A 24,647-nucleotide genomic window follows, 5' to 3' on the forward strand; every position below is an offset into this window, starting at 1 on the left:
AATTAGCCAAACAATATCAGGACAGAAACAAAGCACTGAATTGATTAAATAGGATATTTTTTGTATGATGGATAGCTTAAAAATGAATGTATAGTTTAAAAGAAAAATCCTGATCATTTTATCTACATAGCATTTACAACGCTATACTAAAGGAGGAGAGGCTTTGTGAATATAGTGGACACAAAAAGGGTCAGCATTGCAATCAGCCTTATTTAACATTTTATAATCTAAAATTGAAATAAGGTATACTTTTTAAAAAGCGGCAAATGCCATGTATATTGTTAACAGATACACAATATAATCTAGATATTTTAGAAACATAGAAAAAATATAATCATTAAGAATAGAATGAATTTTTAAAACATGCAAGATGATAAGCTGTGGGAAAAGCATCCTAAACACCAACACTCAGTGGAGTTAAAAATACTAATCTATAAATTAGATATTTATTTGTAAAGCAAAGTATCAGAAAAAAAGCCAATAAAATTTGAAAGCTACATGCACAGAAGCCTCATCACAACATGAGGCAGATATATAATTCATTCCCCTTCTCTCCTGCATCAGGAAATTCTTAGAGTATTAGAAAGATAAAAATATTACTGGGAATAACTATACATTGGTGAGGTGATGCACAACTAACAGAACACATCTCTCCTTTTCGTCTTTAAGAATTACTTAAACTTTCCCCAAACTGAGTTTCTTTCTGGTTAACCAGTAATTTATTTAATAAAGGGCACTGAGAGAAACTGAGTGTATGTATATGTGACACTAAAAGCAGGGCTTTCCCCCCCCAAAAAAAAAAAAACCAACCAAGTAAAGATTACATGATTTGTCCAGTATCAATGGTGAAGTTCTCAAAACAACAACAATTCAGTCCATATCTGCCAAATTTTAGTCCAGAGATTTAAACATCAGAACGTTCTTCTCTCTGCTTATTCATTATTTGTGTTACAGGGGACTTCAGGAGATCCATCAACCATTTTGCACCAAACACTGCACAAGCAGAAAAAAGAACATATTTCCTGCCCCAAAGGGATTACAGGCCAAAGATAAACATACAATAGAGGTATGCAATCAAAGAAGAATCAGAAATCAATAGTGTTAAGTTTGATGAACAGCAATCAAAACTCTAAGAACATAATTTAATTTGTTCAATAATGAATCGGAAATGATCCTAAAGTCAGTAAATCACTGAATGAATATAAATTATGCTCACTGCTATGTGAACACAAAATAACAAAGCATAGCAGTAGGATTATTGCTGAGCTTTACTTAGATTAAGATGATAAGGGGAAGGCAAAAAATGTCAAGAAAATGTCCATATTACTGGTATTTTACAAGAGACCTCAGATTTGCATGGCCAGGAGGTCAAGAGAGGTGATTCTGCCCCTCTACTGCGCTCTGGTGAGAACTCACCTGGAGTACTGCATCCAGCTCCAGAGTCTTCAGTACAAGAAAGACATGGACCTGATGAAACAGGTCCACAGGAAGGCCACAAAAATGACCAGAGGGATGGAACACCTCTCCTATATGGAAAGACTGAGAGAATTGCGGTTGTTCAGCCTGGAGAAGAGAAGGCTCTAGGGAGACCTTACAGTGGCCCTTCAAGACTTTAAAGGGTGCTTATGAGAAACATGGGGTCAGAATTTTTAGTAGGGCCTGTTGCAATAGAACAAGGGGCAATGGTTTCAAACTAATGTGCTGGTTTCAGCTGGGATAGAGTTAATTTTCTTCTCAGTAGCTGGTACAATACTGTGGTTTGGACTTGGTGTGAGAACAACGTTGATAGCACACTGATGGTTTTGAATGTTGTTAAGTAATGTTTATACTAAGTCAAGTTTCTTGAGTCCTCCCAGAGAGAGGGCTGGAGGGGCACAGGAAATTGGGAGGGGACACAGCCAGGACAGGTGACCTGAACTAGCCAAAGAGGTATTCCATACCATATGACGTCATGCTGAGTATATAAACTGGGGGAAGAAGGAGGAAGGTGGGGACATCTGGCATTATGGCATTTGTCTTCCTGAGTAACCGTTACGTGTGATGGAGCCCTGCTCTCCTGGAGATGGATGAACACCTGCCTACCAATGGAAAGTAGCGAATGAATTCCTTGTTTTGCTTTGCTTGCATGAGCAGCTTTTGCTTTACCTATTAAGTTGTCTTTATCTCAACCCATGCGTTTTCTCACTTTTACTCTTCCAATCCTCTCCCCCACCTCACCAAGGGGGAGTGAGCGAGTGGCTGTGTGGTACTTAGTTGTCAGCTGGGGTTAAACTGGGACAACTAAAAGAGGGTAGATTTGGACTAAATGTAAAGAAAAAAAATTTTACAAGGGTGGTGAAACACTGGAAGAGGTTGCCCTAGAGAGGCTGTAGATGCCCCATCCCTGGAAACATTCAAGGTCAGGCTGGATGGGGCTTTGAGCAACCTGGTCTAGTTGAAGATGTCCTTGCTCATTGCAGGGGGGGTTGGACTATGTGACCTTTAAAGGTCCCTTCCAACCCAAACCATTCTGTGATTGTATGATTAAGAAGTCAAACAGTTTAATATTATAGAAGACAAATGGTTGTAAACTACATAATAAGCAACATTAAATAAACAATAATTTAATAATAAGTTTAATTATAATAATTGTACACAAATATATTATTTAATAATTTAGTATTAAATAAAATAAGAAAACATTATCTCAGTGCTCTTCATTATATGAATGCTATGTCTATTATATTAGTTAACGATGTCATTTGATTACCTGTGCTTTTGCATGACTAGGAATGAACTTTGAAGTATCTGAATGCATTTAGGAACACTTTTAACCCAGCTACACACAACCTTTGCCTTGTCTCAATTAACAAGCAAAAAAGAGGAGGATAGAGAATGTCTGAAGAGAGATATAGGAGAGGAAGGAAGAGAATGTCTGACCTAACAAGAGATGAGAGAACAGCTGGGTATTGTGAAGGAGAGTAGGAAAGATGAACATGGTTATCTAGTGTGTAATAGGTGTCTGCATGCTTGTAGTGATGTATAGCTATGTAACTACATGAATGATTTCTGCCCTGAGCCTGGTGGAGCATGCAGCAGCCTGAGCTTAGCGTGCCAGACCGTGGGAGCACTGCTGCCGCCAGTCAACCCAACAACTAATGTGTGGTCTCCTTACTGAACCAGTCCTTGTTTGGTGTGCCCTTCCTGATTTGCAGACATTGTTGCAAAAAAGTGAATGTATGTGAGGAATGAAGAATCTTACTGAAAGCCTTGATATTTGGGATAATTGATTACCTCTGTATAATGTTAATCCAAAAGAAGTTGATGTTGTTTGCACTTTCAATGTCAATAGTTGTCTTTATGTAGATGCTAATGTAGTAGGAGGTTATGATGGGACCATGACACCCACATAAATCAACACGTGAACATGCTGATAAGCATCATGCGCTTAAATGCAATATAACTTTGGATGAAGCATGTAATGATGTAGTTGATTTATGGAACTGATGGGAACGTATTGCAGCGGTTCTTCTCTTATCCAGAGCAACAGCAGGGAAAGCATTAAAGAGTTAAATCACCTTGTTTGGTAGGCAGTTAAGAATGTGAGTCAAATTTGCCACTGCTTTTTGTTGTTGGCTCAAGGACATGGCTGTGAGGATTTTGATGGTATGTGCTGCGTGGATTTTAGGCGCCCCATTGCAGCAACATGTTACCAAAATCTGAGAAAATGTCAGCCTTTTTGGCATCCATTCACTCAATTGGCAGTATTGTTTGTTTGCTATTGCCTTGGTTGCTGTCATGTTTGCAAGGGCCCTGCAGAACATGGCAAACCTGGTACTAGCTGTTCAAAAAAAAAAGCGGGGAGAATTGTAGAATTGTATGGAACAGAGACAGTGGGTTGTTTGACATTGATAATGTGCAGCTTTGGCCTTGCTTTGACAATGTGCAGCTGAGATCCTGCAGCAAAGAGGTAAATAACTTTGAGGGAGTATGAGAAGAAACTAGGATGAGACAGAAACAAAGGAGGAATGTGATCTCACCTCTAGAAGATAAGGAAACAGCATGAACAGTAGAGAGTAGCCTATAGTGAACAGCACTATGGAAAGTGTTGCATGAATTTGACTGATCACTCAAACTCTATTCATAAGCAGCTTGCTGAGTTAAGAAAAAATGTACAGGCTATAGAGATTGAGTATGGGTTAATGGACTGGCTACAGAGTTTAGGAATTACTGGATGGTTAAAAGATTTGTTTCTGCATGGGATAATGGTATTAATTGCCATTGTAATCTTTTTAATGATATTGGGCTGTGTGTGGAATTGCTTTATGAGAACTATGAACAGAATGATAAAAGGGGTCTGGATTGCTCAAAAACAAAAAAGGGGGATTTGTGGAGTGGCTGGAAGACAACGGACATATCACGAGCAATCCAGACCAAGTAACTGTGTTGTAATAGCAGGCTGAGCAGGCCGAAACTGTAACAAGCTGCAGCTGTTGTGAAGGACATATGCAAGGCCAAGGGAGACAAAGAAACTGTGTATTCACAGAGACATAAGAGAGTCGGACAGAAAGATGAGAAAAAACAGGATGCCTGCACAAGGGGGGAGCAGCGTGTGGGCGCCGCACCGGGACCAATCATAAGGGGAGATGGAAGCGTGTGAACGAGTAGTTTTAACCTATCACCTTTTACATAACAAAGCCTGCGTAGCGTGTGTATTTTTAGCTGGGGGTATAAATTGCTGTGAGTCTATTAGTAGCACCTGTAGAGTATAAATTGCTGTGAGTCTATTAATAAAGTGACACTAACTTGATCACATTGGTCGTATAAGTTGCGTCCAAGCCTTCTGCCTCAACAGACTCCTGTCAAACATGATGGCAAGGTAACCTCTAAAAGAAAGATGTTGTAAACTACCAAGGCAAGTAGACCACCACTGAGGGAGGTGCCCAGTATCTGGGGGAATTAGCTGTGGTGTTCTACAGCAACCTGGACAACAACCAGGCCTCCAAAGATCTGGATGAAATTTAGCACACATGGTCCATGTGGTGGAAGTTTGTACTGGAACATACTGACATTGTACGCCAGCACCCTGATGATAATGGACTGGACAGACATTGAGGCACCAACTGTGGATAAACTGGCCTGCTAGCTCTATCAATTCAAAGAGAAACTCTCATCCTCCCCAACACTATGGGCCTATGTCTCAGCTATGGAAAAACTGTCCCAACAGGTCCAACAATTCAAAGTAAATGTCTTCCTCCTTGTCCCTGCAGGGTGGTGTCTCAGCTTTCAAGAATGCCATATGGAATCAGCCTTTTTCTGCTCAAGGGAAAGGGAACTGTGGGACACCCTGTGGTTCTATCTGTGTGACCACAGGGAGGACATGAGGAATTGGGACGGTGCACCTACTTCAAACCTACAAGCTCACACACATGAATTGCAAGAAAAAACAGCATCCAAAAAGAGTCCATCCAGGAAGATGACTGCTCTGTTTGATGTTGAGCAATTCCCCAGACAGAGTAGAAGGGCTGATCCTACTTCTGCTCCTGATGAATGGACTGAATGGACTTCTGCTTTGCAATTACAGGAGCGAGGTAAGGAATGCTCTGACCAGGAGTAGAGAGGCCCTGACTCTGGCCAGGAAGAGGAACGGGAGAACTGGGTTTACTCCACTATGTGGATTCATAGCTTGGCACATCAGACCCAAACGAGTACAAGGTTATGGTGGTGCACAGTGTACCCTAATGCCATGAGGGTATAAGGTCACAGAACCCATCTGGATTTCTGGAGTGGCAGGGGGATCCCAACAGTTGTCTGTGTTGGAGGCTGAGGTGAGCTTAATAGGGGACAAGTAGCAAAAGCACCCAATGGTGACCAGCCCAGTGGCCCCATGTCTTCTTGGCATAGACTACCTCAGGAGAGGGTACTTCAAGGACCCAAAGGGGTACCAATGGGCTTTTGGAGTAGCCATCATAGATACAGAGAAGATTAAACAGCTTTCCACCTTGCCCAGCCTCTTGGATGATCTCTCTGTTGCCAGGTTGCTGCATGTCCCCGGTATCAATACAGGCTGGGGAATTAAGGGATTGAGAGCAGCCCTGCAGAGAAGGACTTGGGTATACTGGTGTATGAAAAATTGGACATGAGCTGGCAGTGTGAACTTGCAGCCCAGAAAGCCAACCATATCTTGGGCTGCATCAAAAGAAGCGTGGGACAGCAGGTCGAAGGAGGTGATTCTCCCCCTCGAGTATGTTCTCATGAGGCCCCACCTGGAGTACTGTGTTCAGCTCTGGAGCCACCAACATAAAAAGGACATGTACCTGCTGGAGCAAGTCCAGAGGAGGGCCATAAAGATGATCAGAGGGCTGGAGCACCGCTCCTATGGCTGAGCAAGTTGGGGTTATTCAGCCTGGACATGAGAAGGCTCCGGGGAGACTTTATAGCAGCCTTTCAGTACTTAAAGGGGGCTTATAAGAAAGATGGGGATAGACTTTTTAGTAGGGCCTGTAGCGATAGGACAAGGGGTAATGGTTTTAAACTGAAAGAGGGTAGATTTAGATTAGTTATTAGGAAGAAATTCTTTACTGTGAGGGTGGTGAGATGCCCGATCCCTGGAAACATTCAAGGTCAAGTTGGACGGGGCTCTGAGCAAGCCTCTCTAGTAGACCAGATGACCTTTAAAGGTCCCTTCAACCCAAACCATTCTATGATTCTATGTTTCTATGATTCATATCAAAGAACAGCAAGTGCCAATTGCTCTCATTAAGGTGTTATCATGAAGACTCTTGGATGAGATGGTGGCACCTCTGTGATAACATTTAAGAAGGTAAAAAATACTGCACAACCGCAGCTGGGAGAGAGGAGTGAGAATAATTGAGAGAAAAACAACTCTGCAGACACCAAGGTCATTGAAGGAGGGGGAGGAGGTACTCCAGCAGCATGAGCAGAGATTCCCCTGCAGCCTGTGGTGAAGACCATGGTGGTGACACAAATTCTCCCCCTGCAGCTCATGGAGGGAGCACAAGGGAACAGATATCCACCTGCAGCCTGTGGAGGACCCCACACCACAGCAAGTGGACCTGTGGAGAGCCTGCACTGGAGCAGGCTCCTGGCAGAAAATGTGGTCTCTGTGGAGAAGATCCCATACTGGAACAGGTTTTCTGGCAGGAACTGTGGCCTTGCAGGGGACCAACACTGGCCCATTATATTGAGAGGCCCATTTAAAGTTATAAAAACAGTCACTACCGGGACTCCTCCCCCTGACGGGGTGGCCCAGAAAGTCTCAGTACAAAAGTGGTATGCTCAGATTGAACACTATTGTAACACTTTCTTTGTATCTGAAGGAGCTTAAAAAACCCTGGCTATACAAGAAGTAGAGAGCCTGGACGAGGGCCAAGATAAACCTGCCTCAGTCATTCAGGTGGCCCCCTGTGAACAGTCAGTTAGTGCTTGGTTTACTGATGCTTCTGCCAAAAGGGAAGGAAAAGTGTGGAAATACCGAGCAGTAGCACTCCATACCTCTTCCAATGAGCAAATTATAACAGAGGGAGAGGGTAGTGCACAAGTTGGTGAATTAATTGCAGTATGGAGCGTTTTTCAACGCGAAGCACAAACTACTTCTCCTGTTTACATTTATATTGATTCTTATGCTGCATTTAAGGGATGTACTGAATGGCTTCCTTTCTGGGAGCAAAATGAATGGCAGGTTAATAGGATTCCAGTGTGGCAAAAGGAAAAATGGCAAGACATCTTAAGTATTGCTAGCCGAGGGAACTTTGCTGTAGGTTGGGTAGCTTCCCATCAGATAGATGGGGGGTCAGTGGGAGAATGGAATAACCGGGCTGATGAGTTAGCAAGGCTAGCTCCTGTATGGGAGGGCCAGATTTCAGAAGACTGGGAATGCCTGTTAGAATGGTTGCATGTAAAATGCAAACACACAGGAGCTAAAGATCTGTACCGTGAAGCCCTTGCCCGAGGCTGGCCCGTCACCAGAGAAATGTGTAAAACCTGTATATCAGCCTGCGAACAATGTCGAAGACGACTTGAGAGGCACCCTTTAGAGGATGACCCTCTACATTTAAGGGAGGGTAAAGGCTTGTGGGATGCCTGGCAGGTGGATTATATTGGCCCCTTTAAGAGATTGGGAGGAAAACATTTTGTGCTGGTGGAAATAACATCAGGACTAGTCCAAGCAGAAGCCTTTAACAGGGCTATGGGGGAGAACACTGTGAAAGCGCTGCATGAATGGTTTGGAACTTTTCCAAAGCCACGAGAAATACAATCTGATAATGGTTCCCACTTTACTGCCAGAATTGTACAGGATTGGGCACGAAGCGAAGGGATTAAATGGGTGTTTCATACCCTGTATTATCCGCAAGCTAATGGAATTGTAGAAAGGACCAATGGTCTCTTAAAACGACTTTTGAAACTTCATGAGGGAAATTGGGATGTCCGCTTGTGGGAAGCTGTTAAAGGTATAAATGATAGGTGAGGAGTAAACGGATGCCCCAAAATAACTGCTTTTTGCCCAACGGCTCCTTCCTTGATTCCCTCATTAAAGGGACCAAATGATTCAAAGAACCCAGCTCACTTCCCAGGACAACCCGTTCTGGTGGCACTTCCTACTGTGGGAAATGTACAACAGGTACTGAAAACCCCATTGAATGCATGTGCTTGGGTGTAGAAGAATGGCTGCAGAAGTGCGGCTTTAGAATCTCTGAAGATCTGCACAATCCAGGCCTGGTATTAGAATAGGCCTGTAATCAGAATTGTACTGAAGTTGCTGTGCTGAAGTTAACAAGAAAGGTAGCCTTGAGCTATTCTTGAATCCTGAGACCAAGTAATTATGTTGTGCCAACAGGCTGTGGCTGTAACAAGATACAGCTGCTGGGAAAGCAGGTGCAGGGCCAAGAAAGATAGGGAGCGGTATGGGAAAATAGGGAGTAACAAACTACAAGGCTGAAGCACAGCAACACAATTAGCTACATGGATAGAATGCTTATTTTAGTCATGATAATTAGGGGTGTGAGAACCGTGCGTGTTTAGAGACTACTAACCAATTATATTTCTGCTTTATGAATATGCATGTGTATCGGTTCTATATAAGTAGTGTTAGAAACTAATAAAGTTGAGCAAGATGCATAACTCATATTGAGCGTCTTCTTGACTCCGGCGAACCCTTCTTCCAACACTTGGGTAGCCTCTGATGCCTTGGGAAAGGAACATAAGATAAATACCCGCTGGATAATCCCATTGTTTTAACTCTTTCTGCCTCAGGGAGGCAAGCTCTGTTGTTATATTTTTACAGGAGAACTCCGAGGGATACCTTCTGGGAGGCCATGGAAACTGGACTCTTAAAAACCCGACTCAAACAAAGACATTTTTATCAAAACAGATTTTATATGTGTGTATGGGGGGAGGGACGTTTAGATTCTTAGAATGATCAATAGTGGGCTTAGACCGTTTGTGCTTTTTTGTATGCAAGTTAACGTTTCAGATATTCAGCCAGCCTGCTCTCCTTTCCTAAAACCCACTTAAGAGGGGTGGATAACCTGGCTGCAAAAACGGACACCTTCTGAGAAACAGACTCGGAGAGACCTAACTGGTGTTTTGGGAACAGGATTGGGGGTTCTGAATGGCATTGACTTAGAGATATTAATAAACAAATTGGCAACTACAGCTAATGATCTGGCAGGACTGCAGCTGCCTTTGCAATCTTCCCTATTGGCTCTGGGAACTAACCAGTGGCAGCTAGCAAATATGTTACCAAAATGGGAAAAGGTGAATGTGGAAGATCACAAATTGATTGTAGATACACTTGGTTGTAGAGGAATTTTTAAAAGACCGAGGACATATGTTACCATTGTCCAGTTTGGACAACCCAGGCCTGTTAATTGTAACTGCAGAGAAACTTTAAATTGTCCTTGAACCAAGCAGTTTGAGGAAGAAAACAAGCTATGCACAAACAACAAGCCAGGTGCAGAACAGGACCTGGGAACCGCAAAGTCAGCACACCCTGATCAGGCGCCTGCAGCATGCTCACCAATCAGCGATACGGACGCTCACGTGATCAGAGACTTTTATCCAATCACCTGTATGTAGAATCGCGTGAAGATTTAGTTTAAGTTATAAATATAGCCTGAATGTTTAATAAAGCGAGCTCGACATGTAATCATATTGGTGTGATTGTCGTGACTCGACCGACTCTCCACAGGGACCTTCATCTGGCGCCCGAACAGGGACCCTTTAAGATGCTTAAATGCGGTTCGCCTAAACGCGGTTCACCTAAACGCGGAAGTCTCCATGCATCGGACTTGGATTCCGATCTGGGAGCTGGAGGGTCGGAGGCGGGAGGAACCTAGAAGGCAAAAGCGAAGTCCAGAGTTCGGTGTCAGAGTTGCAGATCACACCCCTGCTGAAGTAAGACCGCGATGGAAACAGACGCGGCAATTAGGCTCTTGACAAGTATCCTCTCTAAGAGAGGTGAGAGCACTAAGGAAACAGATGTAGAGGCTTTAGTTCGCTGGGCATGAAAAAAGGATAAAATTCCTGAGCCCACATTATTATTTAGCACCACGGAATGGAGAGAAGTGGGAAATTGCCTCTGGGATAGTACAATTGAGGGAGGTAAAGAAGGCAAAGAAGCTAAAGCGTTAGGAGCTACGTGGTGGTCTATAATTAACACCCTGGAAACAATGAAGGCAGAAAAAAAAGCGGCAGGAGCTATTGAAGCATTGGGAGGAGATGTGGTAGAAAATCCAACAGAGCAGAAGGGTGATTCACCTAAGCCTTCTCGCTTGGCTACATTTTTCAGAGTTGGGCATACTCGTCTTATGAAGGGTATGTCAGCCTCTGCGTGTTCAACAGTACAGGAGTTATTAGACAAGACAGCAGACAAAACGGAAGTTATTCCTCGGGGGTCTGTTGTAACTGAGCCGAAACCAGAAGAGCCTGTTGAGCCTCCCCAGGAAGGAGGAGCAGCGAGTCCTGTTGCACCAATCGGAGCTGTGGGTGGAGCAAGGCCAAAACGGAGGGTGGCGACAGCTCGTAGACCAAATCAAGGGGGGCAAAAGCGCCATCTGATGTTGTATCCTCCTCTTCCTGAAACATCATTGGACGAATTTGAGGAGGAAGGTGGGGAGAGGCTTTGTGATAAAAATACAGAGAAATCTTTACAGGAGGTAATAGATAAATTAAGAAAACTGGAAGAGCGAGTTGAAATGAATCTGCTTACTACTCCAATACCTGTAGTTCCTCCAGTTAGTCCAACTGCCCCTCCGATGCTGAACTTGGTAAAAGATCCAATTCAACAACGTTGGTCCGGTGTTGTTCGTGATGCTATTTTGGAGGGTGACTGGCTGGTGACTAGCTTGTTAGCTTGTCCAGTAGTGGTTAATAATCTTGGTGCACATAATTGGGAGCCGCATGATTGGAAAATATTGCAACAGGCAAAGCAAACGGTCACTACTCATGGTCTGCGTTCAGAGGCTGCACAACAGACCATACAGTTTATTTTCACAGCAGACGTTCTCTCACCTGCTGATTGTGCTGGACTTGCTTCCCTGCTATTGACTCCTTCTCAGTATCTAATGTTTGAGAGGGAGTGGAAGAGACTAGCCGTAAAGGAAGCAAATAGACATCAAGATCCAAATATAGAAGATTCCTTTTTGGTGTACAGGCAGATATGTTAACTGGGCAAGGACCTTACTCTACTACGCAGGTTCAATTGCAGTATCCAATACAAATGCATCAATTTGCTCAAACTTTAGCACATCGAGCCCTTTTATCTGTGCCAGACAAGAAAAAACTGCTTCCTATACCACTGTTCGTCAGGGGGCAATTTGTAGACCATTTGTCTGCAGCAATAAAGGACAATTCTGATTTACCTTTGGATCTGCAGAAACATTTGTTCCGCACCCTCGCTTTTGAGGGGGCTAATCCAAGAACAAGAGCAATCTTAGAAACATTACCCCAAGGAAGTCCTGTAGATGAAATGTTGATTAGAGCTACTAGAGCAGAACAAAATAACCAAGCGGCTGCCTTTATTGCTGCGATGAAGGAGCAAGGGCATATAATTGCAGCAGCCTTATCAAATCATAAAGGTGAACAGCGAAAAGGGAATGATGGTAAATCAGGAGTTGGTAATTGTTATCAATGTGGTGAACCTGGACACATAAGACGTACTTGTTCAAAGACTGTTTGGTGTCACACATGTAATTCAGATTCACATGCTACTGCTGCTTGTAGACATAAAAGGTTGGGAAACATGCAGCACAGCGTGATGAGTCTACGCGCGAAGACACAAGTACAGGCTCCAACAACACAGATGAGAAATGTGGTTTCTTACACAAGCACAACCCAGCCACCTGGGGGAGTCTCGGGGTGGACATGGCAACCACAGTAGAAGTAACTTTGAATAATAAAGAAGTGACTTTAATTCCAACTGAAGTAAAAGGACCTTTGTCTAACGTGAATTCTCCAGTTGGAGGACTTTTATTAGGGAGATCTTCAACAGGAAGGCAAGGAGTAGATGTTTTACCTGGGTTAATTGATGCAGATTTTACGGGACATGTACAAGTTATGGCCTATGCATTACAACCACCTGTTACTATTCCAAAAGGAAGTAAAATTGCTCAAATACTTCCCTATGAAAGGTTTGTTACACATTGTCAATATTATGAGCAACTCAGACAACAAGGCCAAATATCTAAGATAAGAGGAGAAGATGGTTTTGGATCTACCGGACATGAGGTGTTTTTCACATTAGATCTTAATCAAAGACCATATCAAAAGATTCAATTAAAGAAAGGCAGTCAACAAATTAGTCTAGAGCCATTATTAGACTCCGGGGCAGATGTCACCATCATTAATCAAAATATGTGGCCCCAGGATTGGGAGCTGCAATCTCCAATCACCCAAGTGATAGGAGTAGGAGGTGCAAAAGCGCCAAAACAGAGTAAAGACTTGATTACATTACAGTTTGAAGATCGGCCATATGTAATGCAACTCCCACACACATTATCAGGGTTGATTGGATGGGATGTTTTGTCACAATTGGGACTAGTTATGACAACTGATCAGCATTTTGTGCCACGGCCACTGACCGGCAGCCACCCATACTGAAGATTACATGGTTAACAGAAAAGCAAATTTGGATAGACCAGTGGCCGATGACAGAAGAACGGCTGTGCATTGCTGAGGAATTGGTGCAAGAACAACTGAAACTAGGTCATATTCGACCTTCTACAAGTCCTTGGAATATTCATATATTTGTGATACCAAAGAAAACTGGAAAATGGTGAATTTTACATGATTTACGAAAGGTTAATGATCAGATGCTGGCGATGGGAGCATTGCAACCTGGTCTTCCAACTCCTACAATGATCCCTCAGAATTGGCAAATTGTCGTGATAGACTTGAAAGACTGTTTATTTACGATTCCCTTACATCCTGATGACATGCAAAGATTTGCATTCTGTGGATAACTGGCTAGCTGAAAAAGTTCACATAGACATAGTCCAGCTGGCTGGACAAAAATGCACATCGCTCTCAGCTTATCTGAAGTAAAGCAAAAATACACTATCCTTGGCTGTTCTTGTTACACAATAACAAGAAGATTGCGGTCGGTAAAGAATGTTGCAGGTGGGAACAGATAACTACAGAAGAGAAACTAGGGGCCGGCTTGGTATTTAGGCAACTAACCAATAATGAGCTTAACTTTTGTAATATGTATGAGCTAATTATAAGAAGGCATAAAAGGTGACTGTAAGAGACAATAAAGGAAGTCTGCTGATCACTCATATTGAGTGACTGTGTCTTCCCTCCGTCGCGACAAATGGCGCCCGAACAGGGACCCTAGAGAGGGCTGAACCTGCGAGCCACGAGTCGACAGAGATCGGGTACCGGTCCTGAAAGCAGTGCAGGAGGCGGAAGGGCACAGTCCCCGCGCCCGGGAGCACTTACAGAGGGTCCCGCCGGCCACGCGTCGCCGAAGTCTCGCAAAGGCTGCAACAGCGCTGACGAAGGTATGTAGAGACAAGCGACGTACGATTCGCTCAAATGCTTTTTAGAAAAGCGGAGCGTTCGGGACATAGATTGTAAAAAGGAATTACCCGGGTTATTAGCGTATGGGATAGCATCTGGGACCCCCGCGGCAGCGGCGAGCGGCGGCGTGCGGCCTGGCAGGCCCCTTCCCGGCCACGGTTTCTCTCCAAGGCGGCACCCACCCCCCTCCGATCGGCGCCATGGCGATGCAAGCGGCCAAGCGAGCTGACATCTGGCTGCCCCCAGAGGTCAATCGGGTCCTTTATATTCGGAACCTGCCGTATAAAATCACAGCGGAGGAAATGTATGATATGTTTGGGAAATACGGACCTATTCGACAAATCAGAGTTGGAAACACTCCTGAAACAAGAGGAACAGCTTAAGCTTCTCAAGGAAAAATACGGAATTGATTACAGACCCACCAAAAAAAAAAAAAAAAAAAAAAAAAAAGTGCTTCAGATGTCCCCTACAAGAAATGGGTTTCTGCCTTGAACTAGCAGACATCTCTGTGCTTAAAGAGAAGCCTTTTTGCCTTGATGGAGATAATTTATTCTGTATTCTGTATTTATGCTGTATTCTGAATGTGGAAATTGGATGGGGCTAGGAGGCTGGCTTAAAGGCATTTTGCAAACGGGATTATTATTTTTGATCATTATTGTAAGAATAGTTTTTTTATCAAAACCAGCCAAAATTATTTGTAAGCATTAGGCATATCTGAAGAGAATGCCTTTATTTGAATCAGCAGTTAAGGTGTAGTTTAGTCTGAGGCTGTGGTTTTATCTGCTTCTGGTGAATTTTTGAAGTGATGAAATCAGAGATACAAGGTATACTAAGAGTTATGAGGTAATAAGGTAATAATCTAAGTAAGGGTGCTGTCTTTTATGTCTACAAGTGCAATATGCTTTTATGTAGCAGAGAGAAACTTTAACAATAATGTTGCTTGAGCGAGATGTGCATGTGACAACTTGGGAAAAGGGATATCACAACTGGAGTGCAACAGTGTTTCTACGTCTGGCAGAGTGAAATCTTTCAAGACCTGAGTTTAGACAGTCTAAAATAAATTGTTAGTATTCAGAAAACCCATCTTAAGCCTCTTTTGCTTACATAGTGTTATGGAAGTCAACTGCTATTGTAGAGAATTAATAATTTTTTAATACATATTAACAAATACTACTATTTTAACTTGAGGCAGTTGAGTGAGAAATACTCACGTGTAGCATTTGAGGGAATGTCAGCATAAATCGCACTTACAGTAAGACTGCATTTTTAATTACTGTACTCGTTAAGCTTCGATGATGCCATAAGGCTAAGGCCTTTTATCACAGATCGGTTCTGAACTAAAAGGTGTGTGCACATGTAGATATGCACATTTGTGTTATTTTCCTTAATTGGCTACAAAGTAATATAATTAGGTTGGGGACTAGATCTTGGGAATTTGTCTATTATACTTCTGTTTGTTAAGGAACGTGCATAACATACAGCACCCATGTAGGCTTGGCTTGTGGCATAGTTGTCAAATTTAGCATAGACATTCAGACAGATAAGCAACGTACTCTTCTTGTGTGTATCACCTACAAGCCATTATGGCTTAGTGTGTAAATCTGTATGTAACTATTGAAAAATCCACTTATGAATGTATATAGCTTAGAACTAATTTTTCCCCTTTGTTAATTCTTTGATATCAATGAGGTATTCTTCAGAAAATGTATGGACTGGTTGGTTGCATAAGGGCAGTTGTTATTTGGACAGAAAATTGTTAATGGTCAGGGATTTTCCACTAAAATATTTGCAAATATTCCTAGTCAAACATCAGTTTGGTTTCTTTTTGGGTTTTGAGCTTGCATTAGTCCATGTTCAGAACTTTAAAATTACCTTTGAATTTTTTAAACTTTTTATATCACTGGAACAGAAAGAGCATCTAAATTAAAGCTTCAAGCTAACTTTATTTTTCAAGTATTTCTGGAATTATACTTCTGAACTGAGATTTTATAAGTTGGCTGTGTATTTTCCTGTGTTAAAACGCTGTTATTGAAAATGGTCAACCAAGCCTGTGTCGCCCAAAATAAAAACGGGGGAATTGTGGATAACTGGCTAGCTGAAAAGGGTCACATAGACATAGTCCAGCTGGCTGGACAAAAATGCACATCGCTCTCAGCTTATCTGAAGTAAAGCAAAAATACACTATCCTTGGCTGTTCTTGTTACACAATAACAAGAAGATTGCGGTCGGTAAAGAATGTTGCAGGTGGGAACAGATAACTACAGAACAGAAACTAGGGGCGGGCTTGGTATTTAGGCAACTAACCAATAATGAGCTTAACTTTTGTAATATGTATGAGCTAATTATAACAAGGCATAAAAGGTGACTGTAAGGGACAATAAACGAAGTCTGCTGATCACTCATATTGAGTGACTGTGTCTTCCCTCCGTCGCGACAGCATTCACTCTGCCATCAATAAATCATGCAGCTCCAGTCAAATGATATGAATGGGTTAATTACCACAAGGAATGAAGAACTCCCCAACGATATGTAAAGCTTTTGTAAATTGGGCACTTGTTCCGGTACGGCAGCGTTGGCCTCATGTCCTGATCTACCATTATATGGATGATATTTTATTTGCCGCTGAACAAGGGATTTCAGATGATAAAATCAAGTGGCTTGTTGATCACCTTCTATCATGTGGTTCGGGTGTGGCGCCTGAGAAGGTTCAGCATTCGGCCCCATGGAATTATTTGGGCTGGCTCATCTCGGATGCTCAAATTCGACCACAGAACGTAACTCTTACTAAGCAAATAACTAATCTGCATGATGCTCAAAGGCTTTTGGGAGATTTACAGTGGGTTCATAATATAGTTGGCCTCACTAATGATGATTTGCAACTGTTTCGGTCCTGGTTGCACGGCACTGAGGCCAACAGTCCTCGAACTAGTTCACAAGAGCAGCGGGCTGCCCTAGAAGTTGTGTCCCGCAAGATTCAGACTGGCTGGTGTGGTCACCGAATGGCGAATCATCTGTTGTCCTTTTTGGTTTGTAATGTTGCCACTTCACCTTTTGCCCTTATTTTGCAATGGCAAAAGAAAAAGGGGGAGAATACGGTGATCGTTTTAGAGTGGTTGTTTTAGCCATTGCAACCCAGACATCGTATTTTAAGTCGCTCTGAAGCAGTAGCAGCCCTGGTGAGAAAAGGAAGAGACAGGATTGTTGAAATTGATGGGACTGAACCGGCAGATATCAGTATTCCAGTCAGTGGTGAGGATTATGAGTGGCTCCTGAGACATTCAACAGCCATACAGGAAGCCTTGACGGGCTATACAGGTCTTGTACACAACAACCGGCCAAAAGGACCTCTCTGGAAGATGTTAGAACATTATCAGTGGATTGCGAGGCCACTGTGCTCAAAAAAGACCAGTTGAAGGGCCAACGGTGTTCACAGATGCAGGACGAAAGATGAAGGCGGCTGTGTGTGTTTGGCAATCCGATAATCAGTGGCAGAAACACGTGATCACCGGTGAACCACGGGACAACCTTCAAACCTTAGAACTGAAAGCAGCGTGTTGGGCATTGGGAAGCTGGAACAATACACCTGTAAACATAGTATCAGACTCATTGTACGTAGTTGGTGTAGTACAGTGCATTGAAGATGCCTTGTTGAGAGAGACAAAGAACCAACATCTTGGTGAAATGTTTCTACAACTGCGTAGTACTCTTCGACAGAGAAAACATGAATTTTGTATTATGCATATTAGAAGTCATCAGTGGACCACTGGTTTGGGCGAGGGTAATGCTAGAGCTGATGAAGCAGTCAGCTGTCTGGCAATAACTCCTCCAACAAATAAGTTTGAAGAAGCTCGTAACAGCCACGAGATGTTTCATCAGAATGCAAAGTCTTTACATCGACAGTATCAAATACCCATAGCAGATGCAAAGGGTATTGTCCGCTCCTGTCCTCAGTGTAGTCATCATGGACCTGGTTTAGGGTTGGGCACTAACCCAAAAGGTCTGAAGGCACTTCAGGTTTGGCAAATAGATGTAATACATGTACCTGACTTTGGGAAGCTTAAGTATGTGCATGTCACAACTGACACCTATTCTCATTTTATATGGGCCACTGCACAAACCGGTGAAAAGGCATTACATGTGGAGAGACACTTAATGTCTTGTTTGGCTGTCATGGGAGTACCTGTAGAAATAAAGACAGACAATGGCCCAGCGTATAGTAGTCAACGAGTCGCTAGGTTTATGACAACTTGGGGAATTAAACACGTTAAAGGGATTCCTCACTCCCCAACGGGGCAAGCAGTTGTTGAAAGGGCAAACCGTACCCTGAAGGATTATCTTCAGAGACAGAAAGTATCGCAGGACATAGACGTAACTAAAGGGTTGACTAAGGTGTTGTTTACCTTAAACTATCTCTCCCTTACGGAGGGTAGAGAGGGACCACCTGTTGTTATACATCACCAAACAGCGCGAGGGAACGAAACAACTACAGTTCCTGGTTTGAATGTTCTGTATAAAAATATGGCTTCAGGCGTATGGGAAGGACCTAATCCGGTGTTATTTATCGGTAGAGGTTATTTTTGTATCTCCACAGATAAAGGACCTATATGGGTCCCTAGCAAGTTTGTGCGACCTGTATGACAAGATCAGAAGACAGAAGAGCAAGCAGACAGAATAAAATGTCTATGTTGTAGGGCAGGGGTCCTCAAACTACGGCCTGCGGGCCGGATATGGCCCCCCAGGGTCCTCAATCCGTAGCGCGCACTGGCAGAGCATTCACAGAGGGAGAATTTGTTAAAGAATGCCTTCTTTCTGTGGCCAAAGAGATGTGTCCAGAGAAGGCGGATTTATTTAGTACAGTGAGGCTTTCAGGACCTGCAATTACACGAAGGACTGAAGAAATGGGGGAAAATTTGAATCTGCAGTTGCAAAACTCCTCAAAAAAACTTTGCTGTTTCTCATTGGCACTCGACGAAAGTAATGATGTTCGTGATTCTGCACAACTTCTAATTTTCATTCGTGGGACATATGATTGTTTCAAAGTCACAGAGGAGCTTGCTGCACTGAAAAGCACCAAAGGAACAACTACAGGAGAGGATATCCATGAGAAAGTTTGCCAAACTATGAACGATTTGGAGCTGGACTGGGGTAAACTATTCAGTGTGACACCTGGTGGTGCTCCTAGCGTGGTGGGGTCCATGAAAGGAGTGGTTGCACACATTAACAAAGAGATGGACAAACGCAGCCATTCACATCCAATAGCCATACACCGCATCATCCACCAACAAGCCCTGTGTTGTAAATCACTGAAGCTGGACTCTGTCATGAAAATTGTGCTTTCTTGTGTTAACTGCATTAGATCTAACGCACTAAACCACAGAGTGTCAAGAATTTCTGTCTGAGCTAAATGTTGCCTATGAAGATATTCTGTACCACACAGAAGTCCATTGGCTGAGTCGAGGGAGAGTTTTGAAATGATTTTATGACTTACTTCCACAGGTTTATGATTTTGTGCTTTCTAAAAACAAAGAAGTACCAGAGCTCAAAGATGCAGAATGGAAATGGCACCTTGCGTTTCTGACAGATGTAACAGAGCTACTCAACAATTTCAGTGTCCAGCTTCAAGGAAAGGGGAAGCTCATCTGTGATATGTATTCACATGTGAAAGCATTTCAAGTCAAATTAGACCTGCTCATTAACCAAGTAAAGGAGGAAAACTTCTGCCATCTCCCCACAACTCAAAACCTGTCTGCAGAAAAACCAGCAGCTACATTCCCAAACAAAACGTGTATGGATGTACTAGAAATGTTGCAAAGGGAGTTTCAAATTAGATTTAAAGGGCTTCGTCTCCATGAACAGGACATGCAGCTTTTCTGGAACCCATTTTCTGTTGACATTGAAACTGTTGATCTGATTTACCAAATGGAATTGGCCGAGCTACAGACTTGTGACTCGCTGAAAGATGCATTCAAATCAAGCAGCCTTACTAATTTCTATGCGTCTCTCCCCTCAGAGACATATCATAATCTCAGGAACCATGCACTCCAAATTGCAACCATCTTTGGCAGCACCTATGTCTGTGAGCAGACTTTTTTCCCCGAATGAAACATCTGAAATCTCCAGTCAGATCCAGACTAACTGATGAACACTTGCATCACTTGCTACGACTGGCAGTGACAAATATGGAACCTAACATTGACCATCTCATTAGCCAAAAGCAGGCCCATAGTTCACATTGAAATATTATTTGGTTTTGTTGATTACAATTGTTCTTCATTATAAATATTGCATTCTTTTTCCTGTTTTTGTGCACTACTACAAATAAAATATGTGCAGTGTGCATAGGAATTTGTTCATTTTTTTCCAAACTATAGTCCGGCCCCCAACAGTGTCTGAGGGACAGTGAACCGGCCCCCTGTTTAAAAAGTTTGGGGACTCCTGTTGTAAGGGATGTAAACTGCAGGTATTATGCCCATGTTATGCAATGTGGGGTAAAATGGTACTGTAAGCCAAAGTTTAAATGTAAATGGTATGAAGGGTGTATGGACAGTAAATTGAGTACTGTGCGTTTGATTAGTAACCAGGCATGAAGCAAGAGGAAACATACGACTAGTGCAATACCATGCTGATTGGAGACAGTACACATCATCAGAATCTGTGAAAGCACAGATTTGTGGTGTAGAACGTAGTAAACTCATTTTTGTACCTGAAATTTGGTCTATTTTAGAGCAGGATTGGGAAGAAAGTAAAAAGATTTGTTTAAAACTATTTGGCTGGAAAAGAAATTGTAGAAATTGTAAGAGTAAACATGTTTGAGTGGTGGACTTGGTTTGCGGTCTTGATGAATTTTTTACCCATTGGCCAAAGTATTTTTGACATCTTGCCTAGGACAAACATATGGGTGACGTGGGCAAATATCACGGGAGTAACAGACTTTTGTTTAAGTCTGCAACAGGCAGACAACCCCTTTAGAACTTGTTTAATTGGTATTCCCCTGCAAGAGAATGAAACAAATGTTGATGGGTTTTGGAATATTAAAGCAGTGAATCTGACTTCCAATCAGAATGGTACATGTATGAGTCCAAATGGACAATATGTTTGGCCTTCTCTGCGTAATGCAGCGTGGCAGAAGACAGTTATTGAGAATTTAAATCAGCCACATCATTTACCTTTGCAGGAGCTAGACCTATTGGCTAGCGTTGTACCTGTTGAATATGTTAATGTAACTGCAACTGGTATGGCAGACTGTACCCGCATGTCATCACCACTTTAACCCGTGAATGGCACTGGAGTAATTTGGTTTGGTGACCCGTGGCAGTTATGGCTAACACGTCCAGGTGAACGGGGGTTTTATACAGGGTTTCAAAATCTAACTGGTTCACCTATTTGGGGAGAATTGAAAACTGGGGGTTTCCATATAGATGTACCAGGGGGTTATCAGTTGCCACCGAGAGTCTTTCTGATATGTGGGGACAGAGAGTGGCCAGGGATTCCTTTGTATCCTGTCGGTGGACCATGTTATTTAGGGCGTTTGACTTTGTTTGCTCCATGTATGAAAGACTTATTAAAAAAGACTCAACAATCTCACAGATCACGGAGGACACTGCGCACTTTTGATGAAACATGTAATGACCGAGTCGATCTACAGTCTTTAACAGCAAATGTCCTAGCCTCCATATTTATTCTGGGGGCAATGACTGCATTATATGCTAAGAATATGCGAAGGTTAGCGTGCTGGGGAGAGAAACAATTTAATCTTACATCACAGATTTTAAGTTCATTATTGCTTGATGTAGATAGTGTTAGGCATGCTAAATTGCAAAATAGAGCTGCAATAGATTTTTTGTTATTAGCACATGGACACAGTTGTGAGGATTTTGAAGGGATGTGTTGTATGAACCTTTCTGATCATTCCATATCGATACACAAGAAGTTGTCAAAATTGCAGGAAAACATGAAGCATATTGCTGATGATAATCCCTTTGATGAATGGTTGAGAGTATTGGGGATAACAGGTTGGTTAAAGATGTTATTGATGGAAGGAATACGCTTTGTTATAATCATTGTTGTAATGTTTTTAATTTTTGGCTGTTTATTTTTTTGTATAAAGGTTGTGAATCTATTGTGAATCAGGCATGGGTTGTCCAAAAATAAAAAAGGGGGATGCGTGGAGGAATTTTTAAAAGATCGAGGACATATGTTACCATTGTCCAGTTTGGACAACCCAAGCCTGTTAATTGTAACTGCAGAGAAACTTTAAATTGTCCTTGAACCAAGCAGTTTGAGGAAGAAAACAAGCTATGCACAAACAACAAGCCAGGTGCAGAACAGGACCTGGGAACCGCAAAGTCAGCACACCCTGATCAGGCGCCTGCAGCATGCTCACCAATCAGCGATACGGACGCTCACGTGATCAGAGACTTTTATCCAATCACCTGTATGTAGAATTGCGTGAACAGTTAAAGTTATAAATATAGCCTGAATGTTTAATAAAGCGAGCTCGACATGTAATCATATTGGTGTGATTGTCATGACTTGGCCGACTCTCCACGGGGACCCTCTTCACTTGGTATAATCCAGAATAATATTTCTTTGACTCTTAGTTGTATCCAGGCCTAATTATGGATATAATCGGTGGCTGCCTCGATTATTAGAGAAGGTGAAGGAGGCATTTTCCCCACTGAAATTCGGAAAATAGTCTGGGATAGTGCCACTGACTTTGAGAGGAAACTCCAATCCTGGTGAAATTTGGTAAACTTTACTTATAACCCCACCACAAACATTGCCACCGCTTTCGTATTGACAATATCCCATGCGTCAATAAATGTAATCTACCCCATTATTGCCTTAGGGTTGAATCACAATGGAACCATACTCTATCCTTTTGAGCATAGAGTATGGGCCCAAAAGGTGGATGAGAAATGGCAAACTGTAGATTTGGAATCTTGTATCGTGCGGGAACAACAAGGGTTCATCTGTGAAGGCAAGGCAATCAGAGCACAGGACATTTGTTTAGACACTACACAGAATATCTGTCATTTCGAAATTCGTTCTGACGATAACTCTGAAACAGTGCTTGTATATATTGGCAAAGGTTGTGCATGTTTGAGGACTGCTTGTAATTCTTTATCTGTAGATATGGTGATTGTGGATACTAAGAATCATTCGAATTTTTGTGTTTCTAATTTTATTAACATCACTGAATATGACTTTTCCTATTTAGCCCCAGTCACATCTCATCAGCTCTTGAAATTTAATTATACACTGATTCACGAATTGCAGCCTGTACCCATTGAGATGAATCTCACCTTGGTAAAACAATTGTTACAGCATCAAGACTTGATCAAGATTCTGGAAAAGGTTAGAGAAAACAGACAGAAAACCCTGATAACTGTCCATCACAATGTGGAAGAAATACACCATGTCTTGAGAAGAGTGAGAAAAGATGCAGAATATAGATGGTGGGACACGCTTTTTGGATGGCGACCGACTGCTACTGGCTTCTTGAACAAGTTGTGTCACCCTATTGTTGTTCTTTTGATATTGGTCTTGATCGGTCTTGTTTTGTCAATGATATTGTATGTTTTAAATTGGAAAATGGTAAAACAATTGACATATTTGACATCTGTAATCAATGCACATAACTTGCTGAATATCCCCTCCAATGTGGACATCCCTAAATCTACTGACACAAGGAAAATTGTGCAAGACCTAAACAGATTTATGTTGAGTCATTTTTATGAATATCATTTGATTATTGTAAATTGTTTGATATAAAGTTGATTATTTCCCCCCTTCTTTTACTGTCTGTCATTCTCCTTTCCCCCTTTTTCTTTCCCTATCCTCTTTTTCCCCTCTTAGAGGGTTATATCGCTGCCACGTGGTCCTGATAACAATGTTGAGCCACGGGATGGTGTAAGAGTCAGTCTAAAGAGAACGATATTGTCTCAACATTGCTAACAGAGACCTGGAGATGGAACGTGCTCCTCATGGACACTGAGACCCTGAAGGAAAACTGCATGGTATGGGGAGTACTATGCCGCTCCCTAATACCCAGCGCTGGAAGGAACAACTACGATAAGGTCACAGAACAACTGTTGTCATTGCGACAAACCATAACACGTGTGATAACCTTGCTCGAGAAGGCAGAGACTGACAACAAACCATGGGCCAGAGGAGGAGCAATGTGTATTACTCAGCATAAAAGAGGACTCTTTAGCAACCGAATTTTAGGAGATCTCCCCCACCAAGGATCACAACGATCGGAAGGACTGGTGGGACGCTGCCTGGACCTGGGACCATAGGGACGCCTTGGACCCATGGTGGTAACTATAATCCTCTTTCCTTTTTACTTTATCTTTTCCTTCACTTTCTATCTTTTTACCTATCACACTCCACTTTACAGGCAAATAATAAAATTGTGCTGTTTAATTGAAGCATAACACCTTAGTATAGTCACCTTGATTTTTGCACTTCAAGATCATAGTAAACAAACCATTACAAGTCCACTGAGTGGACCATGACAGTACTGAAGTTAGACTAACAGGTTTGTGTCACAGCACTCTCCAAACTATCAAGCTGCAACAAGGTCTTTTACCATCTCATACCAACACATTCTTCATGCCAGTCCC

The 24,647-nt window shown here is 42.5% G+C and overlaps 1 protein-coding gene across 13 annotated transcripts in view; it reads right to left on the reverse strand.

Moving 5' to 3' along the window:
- The window catches only part of LOC130142038 (adenomatous polyposis coli protein-like), a 130,736-nt gene that overhangs the window by 44,444 nt on the left and 61,645 nt on the right, over positions 1-24,647 (reverse strand). The window contains exon 1 of one of the 13 annotated variants that reach the window (XM_056323448.1): positions 1,417-6,628. The exons of the other annotated variants lie outside the window; for them this stretch is intronic. The gene's annotated coding sequence lies outside the window, so the exon portion shown is untranslated. Of the gene's footprint in view, positions 1-1,416; positions 6,629-24,647 lie in introns of those variants that run through there. 13 annotated transcript variants of the gene reach the window in all.

Source organism: Falco biarmicus, chromosome W, assembly GCF_023638135.1.
Source record: "Falco biarmicus isolate bFalBia1 chromosome W, bFalBia1.pri, whole genome shotgun sequence".
Classification (NCBI taxonomy): domain Eukaryota; kingdom Metazoa; phylum Chordata; class Aves; order Falconiformes; family Falconidae; genus Falco; species Falco biarmicus.